This window comes from Triticum dicoccoides, chromosome 7A, assembly GCF_002162155.2.
Source record: "Triticum dicoccoides isolate Atlit2015 ecotype Zavitan chromosome 7A, WEW_v2.0, whole genome shotgun sequence".
Lineage (NCBI taxonomy): Eukaryota > Viridiplantae > Streptophyta > Magnoliopsida > Poales > Poaceae > Triticum > Triticum dicoccoides.
This window is the reverse complement of record NC_041392.1, coordinates 661,278,280-661,288,161: the sequence shown is the minus strand read 5'-3', so window position 1 is coordinate 661,288,161 and position 9,882 is coordinate 661,278,280.

Genomic DNA, 9,882 nt, shown 5'->3' with positions numbered 1-9,882 from the left:
AAAATCGCTCCCTGGGGACGAGCCGGCGATACAATCCGGGCTGGGCCGGTTTTGAGCCCAGTCGTCGCCTCCATCTCGCCTCCAGGCGTCGATATTGGCCCACTTTCCAGCCCCATTTCGGCGAATAAAAGGGCCCATGTCGGTGTCAAAACCGGCGGATCTCGGGTAGGGGATCCCGAACTGTGCGCCTAGGCCGGATGGTAACAGGAGACAAGGGACACGAAGTTTTACCCAGATTCAGGCCCTCTCGATGGAGGTAAACCCTACGTCCTGCTTGATTAATATTGATGATATGGGTAGTATAAGAGTAGATCTACCACGAGATCGAGTAGGCTAAACCCTAGAAGCTAGCCTATGGTATGATCGTTGATGTGTATGTTGTCCTACGGACTAAAACCCTCCGGTTTATATAGACATCGGATAGGGTTAGGGTTACATAGAGTCGGTTACAATGGTAGGAGATCTTCATATCCGTATCGCCAAGCTTGCCTTCCACGCCAAGGAAAGTCCCCCCGGACGCGGGACGGAGTCTTCAATCTTGTATCTTCGTAGTCCAGGAGTCCGGCCGAAGGTATAGTTCGGCTATCCGAACACCCCCTAATCCAGGACCCCCTCAGTAGCCCCCGAACCGGGCTTCAATGACGATGAGTCCGGCACGCAGATTGTCTTCGGCATTGCAAGGCGGGTTCTCCTCCAAATTCCGTGCACCTGTTTGAATAAAGTCCGGTTTCTTGTAGATGTTGCGCTCCTCGCCTTCTACGCCCAATAATGGCCGCTTCCCACGTGTCAAACGAATATGAAAAGTCTGAGTGTTTTTACATTCACACCCCTAGCTGCGTAAATGAGCCGTCCTATTTAAGGGGACGAGGATTTAAATCCAATCCACACCTCCTCCTTTCCGCGATTGTTCATCAGAGCGCATCCGACAAAGGTCCATTCCACTGTGGCCAGCCGTCGCAACTCCTCCCCTCGCCCTTCTAGCCCTAAGCCTGGATATTGGGAGAGATGTTCAACCCCGCATAGCGAGCTAGTGACGCTCCAGACCAAGGGATTTCTCCCCCCCCCCCCGGGCCTATATGGTCCCGGTTCGAGCCGGTCTTGCCGTCTACAACGGCGGAGAGCAAGCAGAGAATGCCCCTAATCCCTCCAAAGGAGAGCGAGTGTGCCTTGTCCCTTACTTAATAAGGGGGCTCGGATTTCCAATCCACCCGTTTCTCCGGGGGCTGCTGGAGTTCTACGGCCTCCAGCTACATCATCTCACGCCTGCCTCAATATTGCACATCGCGGGCTTTGTGGCCCTCTGCGAGCTGTTCTTGTGTGTTGAAGCTCATTTCGGACTGTGAAAGGAACTGTTTTGCCTCGTGCCCCGTTTCAAGAAGGGGTCAATGTATCAAGTGGGCGGAGCCGAAGTGTGGCGCATCGCCGGGACCGGATATCTGTCCGGAACCCCAAAGAAGGCGTCCGAAGACTGGCCCTCGGAATGGTTCTATATATAAGACGTCCCGCTGCCGGATCCTGTCCGGATCGGCCTCCCTGAATTCAACGGTGCTCCCTTAAAGAAGCGCCTGACCTGGCACCCACGGAGCCCTCAGACGAAAAGTGACAGGGACATCATTTACCTGATGGGCCGAATAAGATTGCTAGCTCATTCCGGACTAACCATGATCGGGGTCATGGCCGCATGCATCATGCGAGGGGTGCAGCCGCTACAGTATAGAAGCCACCCCATGTGGGATTTCAATGGGGAGGACGACACCACCCGCTACGGCCGTAAGGGGTCGGATTCAGCTGCAGCTCTAATAAAGACCTTGTCCGCTTTGTACAAGGGAGAAGAGGAGGATTTTCTCCGCGTCGACCCAAAGGGTGGATTTTCCATGTATAATCCTCCAAGCTGGGTGAGTGGTCACATCTTGCCCATCCGTTTTATATCCCCATTGTTAAATATTCAATCTTAGTGATTTCGACGCAGGAACTGCGCCAGGCCGTCAAAGACAGAAACAGCCCTCCTCCACAACCCGAGGACCCAGAATGGTCCCTCGACCCGGACTCTCAAGAGGACCCGGACCTTTCAGTGGATCTGATTGATGGAGTGTTCCATCAATTGAGCAAGGAAAACGCCCTGGTGGCCATTATGGCTGATTATCCAGGGCTAATTCCGGCCTCCCAGAAACGGGAGGCGGAACCTGCGGCGACAAGCCAACGAGGGGCCGCAGGGCCTCATCGGCAGAAAAGAGGTGCAGTCCGGACCGGGGCGTCAGCGCAAAGGTATGGCGCACCCCCTTATTTCAGGTGTTATACCTTCAAGGCATATTAACACTTGTGCTCTCTTCAGGACAAAGAGACCTCGCCGAACTATATTCGGAGAGACCGCCAATCGCGCCTCCACCAGCCAGGCTCCAAAGCCTGGCCCGGAAGCAGGGCCGAACACAAGGCGCGCACCGGACGCTCCTCCAATGCAGGATGTGAACGGATTGTCTGCCACCAACTCTGAGGTGGAGAGTGCCATGAACCACAGGCATCGCCGGACAATTCTTTGTGACTCTTGTTTCTCTCGAGAGGCGTTAGATGCCTTTAAGTCGGGAGATGCATACCTCCGTGCCGTTCAAGATGGTCTAGCCAGAGCCACGGAGCAATATGTAAAAGACATACGGGTAAGAAAATTTTGGTAATTATATATATATACCAGTAGCCCCCGAGACTTGAAACAGTTAGAATAACTGATTTAAGGATCATTTGTGATGCAGGTTCTTACGAAAAAGAATTCCCTACTGTCCGAGGAGCTAGAAGAGTGCAAAGCCCAACTTGAGGCCGCACTAGCCGCGGCAGGGGAGCCTAAGGAGACCCCCTCTAGTAATATACACTTCGAAAGATAGGTATTTTGCGAAGCACGGCTTTGGTGCGAATCTGACAAATAAATTGCAGATGGCGCCGGATTGAATCCGGAAAGGCAACACCTCCTACGCCAGCTAAAGTCTGGTGAGAGGGTGCTGCTAAAGGTGATGGGGGAGAAGAACAATCTCCAAGATGCCAACACCAAGCTGGACGTCAATCTGAAAGATGTTCGTGCCCAGCTGTCAGACTCCGTGAAGGAGAATCAGCGGCTTCGGCGCGGCATATTTAGTAAGTGCTTGAGCGAACCTTTTGAAAAAAAGTTCGTCGGGGAAGTCGACTAACAGAGCAATGTCTGTAGGTATGCTAACAGGTCGTCCTGCAGAGGAGATGCCCGGTTCGACGGGTGACCTTCTTCCCGAGCTCTCGCAACTGCTCGATCGAGTTCGGCAGGCGATGCGAGGCGTCGCCCAGGCCCTGTGGCCATCCGTCTCCATGCCTGAAGGTCTTGGAGAGCTTGCGGAGCAGCTAAAGGGAGCACGACGGCGCTTCCGATTGTGGAAGATATCAGCCTGCCGTCAAGGCGCTAAGGAGGCCTGGGCCATGGTAAAGACGCGGTACGCAAAGGCTGACCCCAACCACATGGCCGAGGTCGGTCCTGTAGGGCCCGATGGGAAGGAGATCCCTGTAAGCTTAGTATACGGCCAAGTAGAGTTGGCCGCAAAGTATTCCTAGCAGGACTGTAAATTAGACAGCCTGTTAGATGGTATTGAAAAGGAATACAACCAGTCAAAATGACTATGTAATTTAATTGACATTTATAATGCCTTCTAGCCAGATTGTAGATCATTTGTCATGGCCGACCTTTTCGCTTCAGCCTCGGGACCTGACGGTCCGGAGTGTGTCCGAATTCCCATGCGGTTATATAGGAACTGGGAATGCATGGAGACCAGGCGTAGGGGTCATTAGGGCGTGAACAGACAAGTGCCCGACTAGGTATGTTATATTACATGGTTAGTAAGAAACATCTTCCGAGGAGAATAGTTCCGTTAGGGGTTCCTTTCCCTGGGAGGCATGCCCTAAGGTGCATGTCCAGGCTGCGAAAAGAAACGCAGGAAAAACATCTGGGCGCGTATAGATAAAAATAAAAAAAGATCATCTTTAGTTCACCGACCAAATATTCCCTTAAGAATGCTAGCTTTCGGCTTCACCCAGTCTGAGGTACACGTCCGGCTGACCCGGCAGTAACAATCGCAGAGGTGTTCCCTTTACCACCTAGCCGAACAATCAGGAACGTAGGGGTAAGCATAGGAGCCAAGCAACCCAGCTTGGCCAAAACTTAAGTCATATTGATGCATAGAATGGTGAATAAAAGGTATATGTGGAAGTATGACACATGTGTTGGGCATGAAGCCCGCATGAATAAGCTTCTGTTTAAACAAGCCCCCAGGTTTAATGAGCGCGGATAGCGCGTCACTGTATGAGCCTTTAGAGGCTATAAGAGAGAGAGAGAAGAAGAAGAGAAATGTAAGACAGAAAATATAAAAAATGGACAGAGGAAGCAGACGAACACAGAGTTCGGCGCTAGGCATAGAATCTTCGGAGACGGGCTGCGTTCCATGGGTTTGGCAAGAGTCGGTTATCCGATGTATCCCGCAGGCGGTACGCTCCACCAGTCAGGACTTGGTCAATTATGAAGGGACCTTCCCACTTGGGCTTGAGTTTGTCCTTTTTCTTGTCTGGTAGTCGTAGAACTAATTCGCCAACATTGTAATTTTTGGCCCGTACTTCTCTGCTTTGGTATCTTCGAGCCTGCTGTTGATAGAATGCGGAACGGGCTTTTGCCACGTCACGCTCCTCCTCCAATGCGTCCAAGTTGTCCTCCCGATCAAGCTCGGCTTCTATTTCTTCGTACATGTGCACTCGAGGTGAGTCATGAATTATGTCGCAAGGCAAAACTGCCTCTGCGCCGTACACCATAAAGAATGGTGTGTATCCGGTGGTGTGATTCGGCGTGGTCCGCAGCCCCCAGAGTACGGAGTCGAGCTCCTCTACCCAGTGCGTGTTAGATTCCTTGAGGGACCGCACTAATCTGGGTTTGATGCCGCTCATGATAAGACCATTTGCACGTTCGACCTGGCCGTTAGTTTGTGCGTGATAGACGGAAGCATAATCAAGCTTGATGCCCATGTTTTTGCACCAGAGTTTTACCTCGTTAGCCGTGAAGTTCGTGCCGTTATCAGTGATGATGCTGTGGGGGACGCCATAACGGTGTACAACCCCGTATATAAAGTCTATCACCGGTCCGGATTCGACCGTCTTAACAGGCTTGGATTCTATCCATTTGGTGAACTTATCCACCATGACCAGTAAGTATTTTTGCTTGTGGATTCCGCCTTTAAGGGGTCCGACCATGTCAAGCCCCCAGACCGCGAAGAGCCAAGTAATGGGGATAGTTTGGAGGGCGGTGGGTGGCATATGGCTTTGGTTTGCAAAGAGCTGGCAACCGGTGCATCGTTGGACTAAGTCCTGAGCGTCTGCCCAGGCCGTCGGCCAATAAAAGCCCGTACGGAAGGCCTTGCTTACAAGGGACCGGGCTGCAGCGTGATGACCGCCGAGTCCGGCGTGAATTTCAGCCAGGAGGTTCCGCCCCTCCTCTTCGGAGATACACCTTTGAAGGACTCCGGTAGTGCTTTTCTTATAAAGCTCTCCCTCGTGGACTCTGTAGGCTTTGGATCGCCGCACTATGCAGCGTTCCTCATTTTGGTCCTCGGGGAGTTCCTGCCTAGTAAGGTAGGCGAGGAATGGTTCTCTGCACGGGGCGATGACGGCCATTATTACGTGGGCTGAGGGTGTTATTTCATTGGCAGAGCCTCCGATTGTGTCAGAATGCTCGGTGTCGGGCAGTGCGGTTGGGTCCGGGCTGTTATTGTTTGGCTCCCCTTCCCATACTACGGATGGCTTGAACAGCCTCTCCAAGAAGATGTTGGGGGGGACTACATCGCGTTTTGCGCTGATGCGTGCCAGGACATCTACCGCCTGATTATTTTCCCGGGCTATATGGTGAAATTCAAGCCCCTCGAACTGAGCTGACATTTTTAGGACGGCGTTGCGGTAAGCTGCCATTTTTGGATCCTTGGCATCAAAGTCTCCATTTATTTGGGATATTGCGAGGTTCGAGTCCCCGCGCACCTCTAGGCGTTGGATGCCCATGGATACTGCCATGCGGAGACCATGTAAAAGGGCCTCATATTCGGCTGCATTGTTGGAGTCCGTGTACATAATCTGTAGTACGTATTGAACTGTGTCTGCTGTGGGGGACGTCAAAACGACGCCAGCCCCCAGTCCGGCCAACATCTTGGAGCCGTCGAAATGCATGATCCAATTGTAATATGTGTCGTACTCTTTAGGGAGTTCGGCCTCCGTCCATTCTGCGACGAAGTCGGCCAAGACTTGCGACTTGATGGCTCGTCGTGGCTTGTAAGTTATGTCGAATGGGAGGAGCTCAATGGCCCATTTTGCAATCCTGCCCATTGCGTCACGGTTGTTTATAATATCGTTAAGTGGTACTTCCGAGGCTACTGTTATTGAACACTCTTGAAAGTAGTGTCGTAGCTTCCGGGACGCCATGAATACCGCGTACGCAATCTTTTGATAATGCGGGTACCGTGATTTGCAGGGAGTCAGGACGGTGGACACATAATAGACCGGCTTTTGAAGAGGGAATTTGTGTCCGTCCGCTTCTCGTTCGACGACGAGCACTGCGCTTACAACCTGATGTGTTGCTGCAATGTATAATAGCATTGGTTCGCCAATGTTTGGCGCGGCCAGGACTGGGTTTGTTGCCAGTATGGCTTTTATTTCGTCGAGTCCGGCCGTGGCTGCATCCGTCCATTTGAAGTGTTCGGTGCGCCGAAGGAGGCGGTAAAGGGGTAGGGCCTTTTCTCCCAAGCGGGAGATAAAGCGGCTTAGAGCCGCCACGCATCCGGTTAACTTTTGTATTTGTTTGAGGTCCTTTGGGATATCCAGTTGCGACAGAGCTCGGATCTTGGCTGGATTTGCTTCAATTCCTCTACCGGATACAATGAAGCCCAAGAGCTTTCCGGCTGGAACGCCGAAAATGCATTTTTCCGGGTTGAGCTTGATGTCGTATGTTCGGAGGTTATCAAATGTGAGCCGCAAGTCGTCTACTAGAGATTCAACATGTCTTGTTTTGACGACCACATCATCTACGTATGCCTCCATTGTTTTGCCGATCTGGCTTGCCAGACATGTCTGAATCATGCGCTGATATGTTGCGCAGGCGTTTTTGAGCCCGAAGGGCATCGTGTTGAAGCAGAATGGCCCGTATGGTTTGATAAATGCCGTTGCGGCTTGGTCTGGTTCTACCATCTTGATTTGATGGTAGCCAAAATATGCGTCGAGGAAACACAACGAATCGTGTCCTGCGGTAGCGTCGATAATCTGGTCGATGCGGGGGAGGGGGAAGGGATCCTTTGGGCAAGCCTTGTTAAGGTCTTTAAAATCAACACACAGGCGCCAGGATTTGTCCTTCTTTGGTACCATCACCAGGTTTGCTAGCCAGTCCGGATGTTTTATATCTCTGATGAATCCGGCCTCCAATAGCTTTGCTAGCTCCTCTCCCATGGCTTGTCTCTTAGGTTCGGAAAAACGCCGAAGAGCCTGTTTGACAGGTTTGAATCCTGCTTGGATATTTAAGCTATGCTCGGCCAGCCTGCGTGGGATTCCTGGCATGTCTGAAGGGTGCCAGGCGAAAATGTCCGAGTTCTCTCGTAGGAACTCTCACAATGCGGCGTCGACATCAGGGTTTAACTGTGCCCCGATGGAAGCTGTTTTATTGGGGTCCGTTGGATGGACTTGGAATTTGACTATTTCGTCCGCCGGTTTAAAGGACGTGGACTTGGATCTTTTGTCGAGTACCACATCGTCCCTGTTCACCGTAGAGCGCAGCGCAGTCAGCTCCTCAGCCGCTAGGACTTTGGATAGTGCCTCAAGGGCCAGTGCGGCTGTCTTGTTTTCGGCGTGGAGTGCTATGTCCGGATCACTAGCGAGAGTGATGATCCCATTAGGCCCGGGCATCTTGAGCTTCATGTACCCGTAATGGGGTATTGCTTGGAAGATTGTAAATGCTTCCCGCCCTAGCAGAGCGTGATAACTGCTGCTGAACGGAGCTACCTGGAACTTGACCTCTTCGGACCTGTAATTATCTGGCGTGCCGAACACCACATCTAGTGTGATTTTTCTTGTACAGAGCGCTTCCCGACTGAGGATTATTCCTCGAAAGGTTGTGCTGCTTCGCTCAATGCGGTTCCAGTCTATTTCCATTTTTTGAAGAGTCTCCTCGTAAATGAGGTTCAATCCGCTGCCGCCGTCCATGAGTACCTTGGTAAGACAAAAGCCGTCCACTATTGGACTGAGGACCAATGCGGCTGGTGCTCGGGCTGTTCGGAATTTAGGTTCATCACTGGCGTTAAAGGTAATAGCCGTGTCACTCCATGGGTTTATTGTTGCTACTTGGTAGACTTCGGCAAGGCTGCGGAGTGTCCTTTTTCGCATATTATTTGATGCGAATGTCTCGAAGACTGTTAATGCCGTATTGGTGTCTCTGGGGTGGCTTTCTGTGGCCTCCGGAATTAGGAGATTTTCGCCAATTTTGGCCACCTGCCGGAGTATCCAACATGCTCTGAGGCTGTGAGTTGGTGTGGCGTCCTCTGTACTGTGAATTTTACAGGGTCCATTAAGCCATCCTTCCAGTACGGTTCCATGCCCTGTAGAGGGTTTTTGCTTTTTAGTGCTTGACCTGGGTGATTGGTGATGGTGCACCCTTTTATTTTGGACTGGGTTTGTATTCAGGGCCGGATTGTCCCAAAATTTTATTTCGGTTTTCCAGGCGCTTTCCATCGCACAGTACTTTCGTACGATGGACGCCAAGTCAGCGAAGCGTGTAATATCACGGCGACTTATGGCGTTGAGTATTCCCTTGTCCATGCAATTTTCGCAGAAGATTGAGATTGCATCTTCCTCGCGGCAGTCCCTTAGCATGTTCTTAACTAAGAGGAATCTGGCCCAGTAATCATGTACTGTTTCGTCAGGGTCTTGCCTGATTTTGGATAGATCGCATATGTTGGGGTGGGTGGATGGAATTAAATCCGAAGCCTCACCCCATATAAGGCTCAGAGGCCGAGGAATTTCTGAACTTGACAATTTGGATTCCTGGATGTTGTCTAATGAATCCAGCCCGTCGCCTGACTCTAAGTTCAGGTCTTGAGTGATATCCTCCCCTCCACGGGTATCCGGCTTGGAGGGATCGGGAATCCGGACGTAGCGAGTCCTTAAGATAGATGAAGGGTCGCCGCACTGTCCCTCTACCACGGCAACATGATGGGAGACTTGAGGAGAGTTAATCTCTCTCAGATCGGTTTTAGGCCCAATCTGGTCGTAATCCGTAGCGACTACCAGGGCGGCGAAGCGATCCAAGAGCTCGTTTATGGAGGAAAGCTCTATTGGATCTAACTGCTCGGCGAGTTCCGAGTTGACATGAAGATTGTTTTAGATGGATCGAGAGATCATCGTCGGCGCAGAAGCCGAACAGGCGGTCATAAGAAAGCCACCTAACCGGAGGGTTTGGCCGACAGCCAAAGCTCCCTTAGCAACGGTGCCGTCTTTAAAGACGGGGCGTGGCATCCTTCCTAATGGCGACGACACAGAGGAACTCTCAATGAAAGCACCAATGTCGGTGTCAAAACCGGCGGATCTCGGGTAGGGGGTCCCGAACTGTGCGTCTAGGCCGGATGGTAACAGGAGACAAGGGGCATGAAGTTTTACCCAGGTTCGGGCCCTCTCGATGGAGGTAAAACCCTACGTCCTGCTTGATTAATATTGATGATATGGGTAGTACAAGAGTAGATCTACCACGAGATCGAGGAGGCTAAACCCTAGAAGCTAGCCTATGGTATGATCGTTGATGTGTATGTTGTCCTACGGACTAAAACCCTCCGGTTTATATAGACACCGGATAGGGTTAGGGTTACA